Genomic DNA, 10016 nt, shown 5'->3' with positions numbered 1-10016 from the left:
CACGTGGTTACAGAATTAACTGAATCTAATCTCATGAGGGCCCTATAGCTGAAGCCTTGACAGACATCAAAACAATCATGTTGCCCCCCTTCAAAGACTGATATGACTGAAATTCATTCAAACCCTCACTCTGTGTTTTTTCATCTATTTGAAATCTTATAGTTACTTTGAGCACAGTGAGGGCATGATTAGAGGCTAGATAAATATTTTGTCATTTCTTCTGAGATCAATGGACAGTAATCAACTAATTAAAATAGTATGATTGGTCCAAAATCCCAAGTAATGTGTGCTTGTCATCTAACTACTTGATGTTGAAAAACAATGCAGGAGACAGTTATTCAGGTGGCAAATTAGTCATTTTATTTTAAACAGGAGACAGTTATTCAGGTGGCAAATGAATTATTTATTTTAAAGAGCCACTTCATATCAATCATCTTAATTAACCAACAATAATATCGTCCCCATAGTGCACTGGCCATCCCTGTTCACAAGCAATGACAACATTCCTGGTGGACGGTGGAGAACCCCTGTATCTACAATGGGGATGACGATCCCCACCTATGTGTTTACATATGATTACAGGGAAGCTGTTGGTGCTTTGAAACTGATCCCTGCCCCTAGGTGTGCCACCACCAGTACAAATGGCCCTGACCTGATTTGAATTGGCTTTAATGAAGGTGTTTTTCACTTTGCAGGTTTTGCCATCAGACTCGGTCAACTCCAAGTAGCCCATCACACCCTGACAATTTTGCATTGTCATATCCCCCTTGACGTGCTGTCGGAGGAATTGTTTATAACGAGACTCAATGTTGGCCGGTTGACCGTGTACCACCACTGTGGCACACATCAACACCAGGAACAGGAAAGTCCTCTGGAACCCCATGGCATCAACTAAATGGAGAAACAGGAGGGATGAGTCAGACTATTACTAGTATATTACTATTACTATACAGTATATTACTATATCTTTCAATAAATGAAACAACAGGAGGGGTAAGTTAGACTATTACTACTAGTATATTACTATTACTGTACAATATAATGATGTAACGACCCTGGGTTTATAAGCGCGTATATCGACTCTGCCGCTCGAGCATGCTTTTGTGGCACAGTCGATAGCGCGCTGGACTTCGGGATAGAAGGTCCACGGTTCGAGACCTGCTCCCTGCCTGTTTCATTACATTGGTGTCAGAAGTGATCGGACCTTGCATCCACGACAGTCTGTGTGCTTGGCCAGTGAGAGCGTTCCTATAAGACGTAGAGCCGCAAGCTAGCGTGAGGATGCGCTCTTTGAAAAGAGGGAGTAGTGTAACAACCCTGGGTTTATAAGCACAGATATCGACTCCACCGCTGGAGCATGCTTTTGCAGCACAGTCGATAGCGTGCTAAACTTCATGCTAGAAGGTCGTGGGTTCAAGACCTGCTCCCTGCATGTTTCATTACAATAATATAACTTTCACTAAATGTAAAAACAGGAGAAGTAAATCAGACTATTACTAGTATATTACTGTTACTATACAGTATATTACTGTATCTTTCACTAAATGGAGAAACAGGAGGGCTAAATCAGACTATTATTAGTATATTACTACTGCTCTACAGTATATTACTATATATTTCACTAATTGGACAAACAGGAGGGGTAAATCAGACTATTACTAGTATATTACTATTAATGACTGTACAATATAATACTGTAATTACCATCTTTCACTAAATGCAGTATGGGGAAGATAACACTGCTGTGTGTCTCAAATAGTCTATTGATTAATATACCAGAAACATGACAGGACATTATCATCTTTATATGTCAAAGCTTGTCAAATGTCTGAAAAAAAGTTAGAAAGTAAGGTGGAGTAAGTAGTCATCATACTCCAAATGATATAGAAGTTCACAAAAATAAACGTCATTACATTATTGAAATCATATTATGGTTATGAAAAATGTGCAATATTTTACTTGAGAGAGAAAGCACTTACCTCTGGCAACTGATTTCAATGGCCTTCGATGTGACTGGTTAGTTGTTTTCTGTCCTCTCAGATATCTACAGATACAATACAGCATTAACCAGAGACAACAATCTTCAGATACAGAACTATTCTTTAATGCTCTAGTACTGTAATGCTGAGGCAATTATGTCTTACCTGTTTGAGTGTCTCCGCTGTGAAGTGAGCAACTCTATCCTGATACTCAACTTACATATATAAATATATACACTTTCATGAACTTTGATTTGGTGACCGCTGGCACCTGTGTTGCAACATTGTAATGGGTTTAAAAGTGTTTGAATTAGCTAACTATTAACAGTCAAATCTTTTCAAAATAACGGTCAATCAGGAGAGATCTCACATCAAGTGTGATGCCAACCTTAGCAGTCCTATTGCAAGTTATATTAATGTTATGGCAGTAGTTACGGGACCCAGTCTATGTGATTTGGGTTTTTGTGATTGAGATTGTAAGTGTGAGTTGAATTTAAGGCCAAAATTCATTCATTTTCAGGTATTGGCATTCCAGACAGCACTGTGTTGGATGGAGAGAGTTGACTGTTTATTTATAAAGTGACAGTTCTGTGGTGTGACTCATGACCCATTCAGCTGTGATGGCCAACACGCCACCTGATTTAAGACTTCTAAATCAAATGTCAACTCCCTCTGTTGGGGCAGCAGGTAGCCTAGTGGTTAGAGCATTGGGCCAGTAACCGAAAGGTTGCTGGATTGAATCCCTGAGCTGACAAGATACAAATCTGTCGTTCTGCCCCTGAACAAGGCAGTTAACCCACTGTTCCCCAGTAGGCTGTCATTGTAAATAAGAATGTGTTCTTAACTGACTTGCATGTTTAAATAATAATAATTAAAGACAAGCTGCTGTACCAATCAAACTCAGTTATGAAAATGCTATTCAGAAATACTGATATCCATAGTTAATTGAATTCAAGTATTCTCTTCATAAGCCTGCTATTTGCCTTAGACAGAGAACTGTAAAACCAAGTAAACCTGGAGATAAACACTAGTTGATGCCAACAGCTGTTGGGAAGTCCAGGATTTCCAAATACATTTTTGGACTTTGGATTTGTGAAGAATAGAACTTGTTTTTTGGATCCTACAAGCTGATTGGTTGATAGCAGGGAGTTATTCACCACAATCCTCTGAGTAATGCCTGTTAACAGAATTATCAATGCCCTGTCCCACAGCCCAGCCAGGGAATTCATAAATCTCCCCCCCCTTGGAAAAAAGCAGGTAGACATTATTTCCCCATAGTTCTAACCAAGCATTTTGTTTGCAACACTTGGTGTTTGTCTAAACTTTGCTGCCTGCCTTTCCGACCTATCCAACAATGTTGATTTTGTTTTGTGATCTCTGCAGTGCCATAGAGAATGAACGTTTCCGGACAAGACTGACAGCTTCTCTGAGCCAGACAAATTCATTTATCAGGATCATTATAATGGATATATCCAAAGAAATGGCAATATAAACATTTTTTAAACATATGAAAATCTTTTCAGCTACATGATGTTATTGTGTGTTAGCTAGCAAAGGGGAAGTAGCTAGCCTCCATAGCAGCCTTTTTTTGCTTAGAACGAACGTTCAGTCCACTTGGGTGGCAACCATGCCAATAGAATCTGCAGATGTGCCCTTGAGCAAGGCACATAACCCTAATTTGCTCCAGGGGTGTAGTACTACTATGGCTGATTCTGTAAAACAACACATTTCACTGCACCTATCTGGTGTATGTGACAATAAAACATATTGTTTTGTTAAGCATCCCTAGTTCTGTCGATAATGTTGAGAGTTGTTTATTGTTTTTCAAATCCCAGATTGTACCTTTAATCCTTAACAGTTAATTTAGTGCTGGAAAAATATTGGTCTAGTGATACACATCCTAAACATCCCCTGGCAACAGCCCATTCTGTGCTGCCCTTCTCTGTATTTCCCAGCCATATTGACCAGAGAGTTAAAAAACTAAAGATGATCCTCCCATTCAGCCATATTGACCTGAGAGTTAGAATACTATAGAGGATGTTCCTATTCAGCCATATTGACAAGAGAGGTAGAATACTAGAGAGGATCCTCCCATTCAGCCATATTGACAAGAGTGTTAGAATACTAGAGAGGATGTTCCTATTCAGCCATATTGACCAGAAAGTTAGAATCCTAGAGGATTGTCCCATTCAGCCATATTGACCAGAGAGTTAGAACACTAGAGAGTATGTTTCCATTCAGTCATATTCACCAGAGTTAGAATACTAGAGAGGATGTTCGCATTCAGCCATATTGACCAGAGAGAGAATCCTAGAGGATTGTCCCATTCAGCCATATTGAGTGGACCAGTGAGTGTTCAGTTATATTGCTGTGGTCTATAGGGCTTTGTCCCCTGATAGCAATCTTGGTCACTGGTCAACGATTATACAGCTTCATGTAGCAAGAGAACTTAGGAAGTTATACTGTCATAAATCCAAATGCTGTCAATATTTATCATTATTTGCAAATAAACAATAAAGAACACATCTGTCCATATGCACATCCTCTGAAGACATGTAGTTGTGTATTTTCAAAGCTAAAATTTGTATGATTTATTTTGACCAGGAAGGAGCTTGCCCATACCACTTCTATTATAATTAGTTGAGTCCGCTTGGAAAAATCTAAATGACCAATATATAGACTACAGTTCAAAAACAGTTTGGACTGCAAGTCCATGCTTTGATTAATAATCAATTATCTTGTTAGATATAGAAGGATAACACTTCTTATTTCTTTCAATTATCTTGCTAGATATAGAAGGAAAAAACTTCTTATTTGTTTCAATTATCTTGTTACTGTACATATAGAAGGAAAACATTTTTTGTAATTCCAATAATATATTACAATACTTACACATGGAAATGTAATATAATATTCCAGATGGAGACATTGGTTTGTAGTTTCAAGTTTTATTAGTTGTATGGGATACGCATGGTATACATCCTCCAATGAAATGCTTACTTGCAGGTTCCTTCTGGACAATGCAACAACAATAAGAAATAAATAAAGATAAGAACATGAACATAAATTAAATGGCTCAGTAAAATAGAATAAACATTTTAGCATAAGTATAATACAGGGGGCAAGTGTTTCAATTGTGCAGTATTTAGCAATCATAATAAGAGTCTGGTAGCAGCAGATGTTATCTATGTGTATCAAGAATGTGTGTGTGTGTGTGTGTGTGTGTGTGTGTGCGTGCATGACTGAGTGCATGTGTAGTAGAAATTTGTGATGCATTTGGAAATTGGTTATGTATATATGTATGTAAAATTGAAAAGTACATTTTCAGCAGGGGGCATGAAGAGATGTAACCTCAATATGTAATAATATCTAGAATGCACATATGTATCTACTATGGAAAGTGCACTGTAAGCTTTATCGCAAATGACATATTAGTTCAGCTCACATTTACTTGCTAGATGGCAACCAGGAGGAAATGTCAATGTTTGGTTCTAAATGGTTCCAGTTAGTCGCACTGATAAAACAAAGAAATGGATGGGTTCATCGGCACTGATGCAATGTTTGGTTTGCGCCAACCCACAGTATTAATGGATGGTAAATACCCATGAATCACGCAGTTTTTGTCGACAGTGATTTCTAATACATGAAGAGAAGTAACATCAAAGACAGCACAGACTGGGACTACACTTCCATGCCAATCCATTTTGTTTTGCTCTCCACAGAAGATGTGATTACACACCACTCTGATGTGGTTAATGCATATCCAAGGGTCACATCCAATGGGGTTCATTTCATCCCTGTTCAAAGAACAATTTTTCTTTTTCTTTCACACCCCTGAAGGATTTGTATCTTTTCATGTTTGCGGTTTAGAAATTCTTACACACATAAATCTATAAAAAAGACAAAAAGAAAACAGGACCAATATCTCAGTGAATGGCGGTTAAAAAACAAATTGCATGAATATCTTAAAAGGGGTTTCTATCACGGTGAACTCGAGGTCTCATTAAAACCTTCCTCTATGAAAGGTTTTCAGAGACAGCGAAGGAGAGGGAAAAAAAGGAACTCTTTTAAAATGGCATCCATCACCAACCTTGCAGGCCTGCAAAAGTCAGTAATATCCCATAGGAGAACCGTCAAGACAGCTCTGTCCGCCCTAATTGCAGAAACCATTAGCGTTCTTGCATTTCCCCCTGATGACAACGCCACCAGTAATAGCTGCATATATGAATTGTACCTTCTTATGTTATTGTCTTTGTGGATCTTCTGCCTTGCAGTAGACAGGTAGATAGTGAATTGTAGGCAAAATAACAAAGGCGAAGGACAAAGACAGAGATGCAAAAGGATTGGGAGTGAAAGAAGCATAATAAGATACATAATAATAATGTTTTTTATCATTGTGGGTTTAGGCCTTGCACACCATCCCCAGAGGGAGACTGTCATTTCAAATTGTAGCTCTAGATGGTGAGCTTCAAAGATTGGATCACATCCTGACATGTTTGCCTTAACTGAATCCATATAATAGTTTCCTTAGGGACCGCCAAGAGAGAGCCAGTCATGGCAACCTGATGTAGGGTACAGTATGGGGAATATATTGGGGCCCTATTCCTTGTGTCTCCATCAGAATGATCTAACCCACATTAAGCCAGTTCATTATTGTGGCAATAGCCCCCACTATAGTATATGCAGTGGTTGAAGCTCAATGTTAAATTCTACCATTATATCTAAGGCAATATGAAACCAATGTCCATGAAAATTTGCAAATCAACTTTTTATGTCATCCTATCATCAGTAATAATGTCTCAGACGACAACTGATCTGACATCATATTCGTTAAGTATCAACGGATACTTTCAACTGGTTGGATTACCTAAAGATTGTTCTTTTCCCCAAACTTTTGGTGTTACAATACTCTCCCTATGTTAACAAAAGGGCTTTCCAAGAGTTCAATCTGCAGATTAAAGAGGGAAAAGGGGGGAACGTATTTATGGGGGTTATAAACCTCACCAACTGGACAACGTCATGACAGTGACAATTAGACTTGTTTCCTGAGGGAAGCACACCATACCAAAGTGAACCTTGGTGCCCACTTTGGGACTTGTAAAAGGGGGTCTTTATTATGCAAAACTGTTCCGGCTAGCTAAGCTACAGCTAATGCTAGTTTCCAGAGAAAGTACTGTTCATTTATTCCTTGAGACAGGGATAATAGGTTGAGAATCACTAACCTGTATTGACAGAACACAGCCCATTCCTCTGTAGAGACTCTAGTGACATTATTGCAGTGCACACACTGACATGAATTATTATTGATTGCCCTTTTCATCCTAAATAAGGTGAGTGCAGCAAAACAAACATAATGTTGGTGGTGACCAGTGAGAAGGGGAGTGAAGATGAGGCTTTAATGAGCTAGCATGAGAACTGGCAGCAGAATCGTCTGTAAGTCACCCCTCTGGAGAGGGCTTTTGGTGGATAGGGGGTGAGAAAAAGTAGGTATGGGGAGCAAGGGCCTGTGCCAAGTGTAGGATTGGTGTATGCAGACCCTATCTATTCTCCATCACCCCTTGATTCAGAATATATCATTTTCATCATCCTGGCATGTTCCATTAGAGTTAGTGAAGCTAATTAAGTTTGTGAATATTTATGAGCATTGCTCGGTCTCATTAGCTGAGTTAGCAAATCAGCTGTGTACTTGTCATGGATAATTATGACGTCAGTGTCAAACGCACACCATTGAGTATTTGTCTACAAGAAGCTAGTACTATCATATATGATAACAAATATGATAATCTGTTTTTATCATCATCAATAACAACCTTATTATTGTCATGTCACTGTCATTGTGGTTGTTGAGTTGCAGTAATCTTCTGCATATGGAGGAAAACATGCTTCAAAACATTGTTCTTGGTGTTGTGGGAGAGAATTGAACTTCAGGCACGCACACGCACCCGCATCCCCATCTACACACACACACAATCACAGGCGCACATACATGTTCACACGCACACACACACACACACACACACACACACACACACACACACACACACACACACACACACACACACACACACACACACACACACACACACACACACTTAGAGAGGAATCCTTATGCTGCAGGGGACCAGAGCCTTTGGTTATTCTTAAGGGGTTTAAGCTCTTTAAGAGGCCTATCCTTTAAATATGCTACCTATCAGTGAAGGGGATGATCCTTCCTCGAGCATAGAAATGTTCATGAATTTGTCAAATTAACTGCCAATATGCCAACATTCCATTCAAACACCACAGTCAACCCAAAGCCATACACTGGCTGACATCAGTAGATAGGAGAAAAACATGAAAGAAATATCTGTTTGATTTGACTAAATACAACACTGCATGGCACGAAAGATGGCTAAAATAATGATAATGATTGAAACTCAGCGTGCAGGAACGAGTACTGGAACGAGTTGCTGACGTCTCCATGGCCAGGAAGAACAATCTCATCTTCTATAAGAGATGAGATAAAAATGACCTTGTCAAAAGAATACAATACTCACAACACTACAAGACAATCACACAAAACATAAATATATCTGTAGAGAGGCCAGTAAAATAGCTCAGTACTAGTGTTCAAAAGCCAGTAAAGTGACTGGATAGTGTCATGTGCTGTTGAAGGCCAGATGGCAGTGGGCAAGAATAATTTTTTATTCATATTTATTTTAATTAATTTGACTCTCTGTCTGACAAACAAACACAAATAGATCTATAACACACACGGAAACAAACTACTAGGTCATCATTCTTACTTTAACTGAGTGCTCCACCTTGGATCCAGTGCTGGCCACCAGCTCTATGAGCCTGCCCCTTCCCTTCACCATCTTACCCTGAGGGACAAAAGCATGTTTCAGTGCCTTATCAGTCTTATTTATTTGGGTCCACAATAAAGTAAATTGTCATAGAGAAGCAAATGTTTTAAAACACACACACACACACACACACACACACACACACACACACACACACACACACACACACACACACACACACACACACACACACACACACACACACACACACACACACACACACACACACAAAGAAGGGTATATCTTCCTCTTCAAACCGCTAGGTGTCTCTAACCTCTAGCTCTCAGTCCCTCTCTCTCAATGAATTACCATTAACTTGTCAGCTAGCTAACCTGTTTTGTGGGAAAAAGGGATGAAAAATACCATGGCTGGGGATATAGTCAGTGAAACATTTAGGCTAGCATTTGCTATAGCAGCATGTATTCAATAGTACTGTCACTCCAACACTGGCTATAGCCTACTGTACCTTGAACAAATACAGAGTAGATGCAGGTAGTGAAGACCTGATCATTTATAAAGTCTAGCTAATGCATTGTGATAGCTAGCTAGCTATATTAATACACCTTGCTTGCTCCTAATTGAAGATTCTCTCTCATCTCTCCACCCATGGTCAGTTGATAGGTGATTGTTGGGACCGTTTGTGAAATAATCCTTGATTAGCAATAATTCAGAGCATGCTGTCAGCTCAAAGTTATGACAACTAACTAGCTAGCTAAATCAAACAACAAGCAACATGTCTATTTATCTGAGAAGCCAGCTGTCAGCTTCAACAATGATTGATGACTGACTAGAAAATGGGAAGAGTGCTTGCATGCACCCCTTCTCGCCTATGCACTCATTCACACCCCCTCAAAGATTAGACAATTAATCTTCACCTGTCCAATGCTTTTACATTTTTGAGGGGAGTGAAGGCGAGTAGCCAGTGTAATGGGATTCAATAAATAGGATGCGGCTCAAAATTACATACTTTAACGAGTGACTGCAAGATGCCTCTCGCTTCCAACAAGTTTAGGATTGGATACTGATTGCTTTGCTATATAAAATCAAAATAATTCTGAACTGCTGAAATTACTGTTAATATATTTTTATACATATTCATGTAATTCTGGCCAGCTAATAGACCTACCCACTGATCAAGCAGCATCGGAAGACAGTGTGAACCTCTTTTGAACGTTACTTATTATCTCCATTG

The 10016-nt window shown here is 39.1% G+C and overlaps 1 long non-coding RNA gene across 1 annotated transcript; it reads right to left on the bottom strand.

Annotated features, from left to right (window-relative positions):
- Positions 1-2010: 2010 nt before the first annotated feature.
- Positions 2011-2714, bottom strand: LOC115169252 (uncharacterized). Its single transcript, XR_003870830.1, has 2 exons — positions 2145-2714; positions 2011-2044 (listed from the first exon to the last, which is right to left on the bottom strand). It is a non-coding gene; the product is annotated as an uncharacterized LOC115169252 (long non-coding RNA).
- Between the last annotated feature and the right edge of the window lie 7302 nt (positions 2715-10016).

The sequence above is a fragment of the Salmo trutta genome, chromosome 3, assembly GCF_901001165.1.
Source record: "Salmo trutta chromosome 3, fSalTru1.1, whole genome shotgun sequence".
Classification (NCBI taxonomy): domain Eukaryota; kingdom Metazoa; phylum Chordata; class Actinopteri; order Salmoniformes; family Salmonidae; genus Salmo; species Salmo trutta.
This window is presented reverse-complemented; position numbering and strand designations above follow the sequence as displayed.